Source organism: Macaca thibetana, chromosome 11 (genome assembly GCF_024542745.1).
Source record: "Macaca thibetana thibetana isolate TM-01 chromosome 11, ASM2454274v1, whole genome shotgun sequence".
Lineage (NCBI taxonomy): Eukaryota > Metazoa > Chordata > Mammalia > Primates > Cercopithecidae > Macaca > Macaca thibetana.
Genome location: NC_065588.1, coordinates 98,155,320 through 98,157,603, shown reverse-complemented (window position 1 = coordinate 98,157,603; position 2,284 = coordinate 98,155,320). Strand labels below are relative to the sequence as shown.

The following is a 2,284-nucleotide window of genomic DNA, read 5'->3' as shown; positions in this document are numbered from 1 at the left end:
CCAGGGCACAGAGAGGCACTAGCGCAGTCAGTCAAGGTAGGATTTCAAGGTAAGTAGTTATTTTCTCCACTTCACCATTGAACATCTTTTTCCATGAATCATTTGTGCAGTCAGCCCAATCTAAATAGATTATTTAACAAAAAAGATAATTTTTGTCATAATCCACAATCAGATTTTCTTCCCAAATCTTACTTATTCTTCAGAATCAGTGGTTTTGAAGACTCAATCACTATGTGGCTTTTCAGGGACACCCATAGCTAACTGTCGTCCTATGCTTCCCACTGTGACACCCCCTGAGAAAGATTATACGTGGGAACCAAGAAGGAACATAGAGGAGACCTGGGGATGTGTACTCATAGACACCATTACAAACGGAAACTGACTGATCAGAGTAGCTAGAAAGGCTATGGTGATCCCAAGCTCCAGGCCACTTCTTGAACCATCAAATGTCCACCAAAAGCCCTAAGACAGGGCTGCTAAAGTCAAGGACAGCTGGACTTTATTGACAAAATCCAGTTTGGCACTGGCTTGGTTAATGCCAACAAAAACTGCTATGCAGCGCATGACACTGGCCCACTCTCTTAAATTTGTGGGGTTCTCCGAGGTGACTGTCGATACAGGGTACAGTAAACCAACAACAGCAGCTGCTGTCCCGCAGCAGGGAGGGACCTATCAGGCAGAGAAAAAAATGGTGGCGATCACCTCCTCTGGGAAGAGGGTGACATTCTTTTGGATCTGCAGCAGGTTAAGCACAGGGCTAGGACCGCCCCTACTGAGAAGAGCATGAAGCTCCTCTGCACCAGGCAATGATGCCAGGTGCTGGTGTGGAGGCCTCCGGGCCCGGGACTGCTCATCCTAGCGCTGCGGCCCCCCGGGCGCAGGGTCAGTGTCCAGGGCCCCACAGACCGCCAGCAGGGAGGGGCCGGAGACGGAGGTGTTGATCGTATCCCCAACCTTGGCAGCCGGCCCTGCGGCCCGGGCTCACTGGGGGCCTCGGCGTCTGGCGCTGTAGGCTCAGGAGTAGCACCAGAAGTGGTCGTCGTGCAATCTGGGCATCCATCACCCCCATCGGAGAGGCGCTTCCTGGCCCAGGCGGCGCGGAATGAAGAGTAGTGGCCCGGGACATCCCCAAGTGCGGCTTATATGGAGGGCCTGAAATCATGCTTTCGAAACATTCGAGACTAGATGGAAAATACGAAGTACAGAACATTGAGAAAAATGATAAATTACACAACTCAAGAAATTCACAAAGGAAAAAATGTAAATGTCTCATAAGTGTGTTAACATTTAGCCCAAAGAGGCTGGGCTCGGTGGCTCACCCCTGTAATCCCAGCTACTTGGGAGGCCAAGGCGGCTGGATCACGACATCAGGAGTTCCAGGCCAGCCTGGCCAACATAGTGAAACCCCGTCTCTACTAAAACTACAAAAAATTAGCCCGGCATGGTGGTGGGCACTTGTAATTCCAGCTACTCAGGAAGCTGAGGCAGGAGAATCGCTTCAATCCCAGAGGCAGAGGTTGCAGTAAGCCGAGATTGTGCCACTGCACTCCGGCCTGGGTGACAGTGCACGACTCCATCTCAAAAAAAAAAAAAAAAAAAAAAAATTAGCCCAAAGAGATTATTTAATTTATTTGAATTGCTGTAAAGAAGGTCTCAGAAGTTCCCTAAGATCCTTAAAAGTGAGTTAAGGCTAATAGAGGGAACAGTAAGTAGCAAGGACATGTAAGAAATGAGATTGTCCCATGAGAACATTCCAAAATAATCACTGCAAACTATTAGCAAAGTAGACTTGGGGTCAGGGTCAAGGTGAAATAATGAAATCCGAGAATTTCACACTGAGCAGGGATTCTCAAAGGGATCGGATCTAAGACCATGTAACATTGTTAACAAACCTTCTTCCTAGCACAAGAAAACAATTAAATCTTCTGGGATGAAGGGTGGAGTGGCAATATCCACATCTTTATATAGTTACCAAAGGTCACTCATTTTGAAATCAACCAAAAATGAACTCTGAAACAGCTCTTCCAAATAAATAAGGTAGCCGGGTGCGATGGCTCATGCCTGTAATCTCAGCACTTTGGGAGGCCAAGGTGGGTGGAAAACCTGAGGTCAGGAGTTCGAGACCAGCCTAGCCAACGTGGTAAAACCCCATCTCTACTAAAAATACAAAAATTAGCCGGGTGTGGTGGCACATGCCTGTAGACCCAGCTATTCTGAAGGTTGAGGCCAGAGAATTGCTTGAACCTGGGAGGCAGAGGTTGCAATGAGCCGAGATCAAGGCCAC

At 48.2% G+C, this 2,284-nt stretch overlaps 1 pseudogene; it reads right to left on the bottom strand.

Annotated features, from left to right (window-relative positions):
* Positions 1 to 205: 205 nt before the first annotated feature.
* LOC126931772 (insulin-induced gene 1 protein-like) lies at positions 206 to 1,056 on the bottom strand (annotated as a pseudogene).
* Positions 1,057 to 2,284: the final 1,228 nt, after the last annotated feature.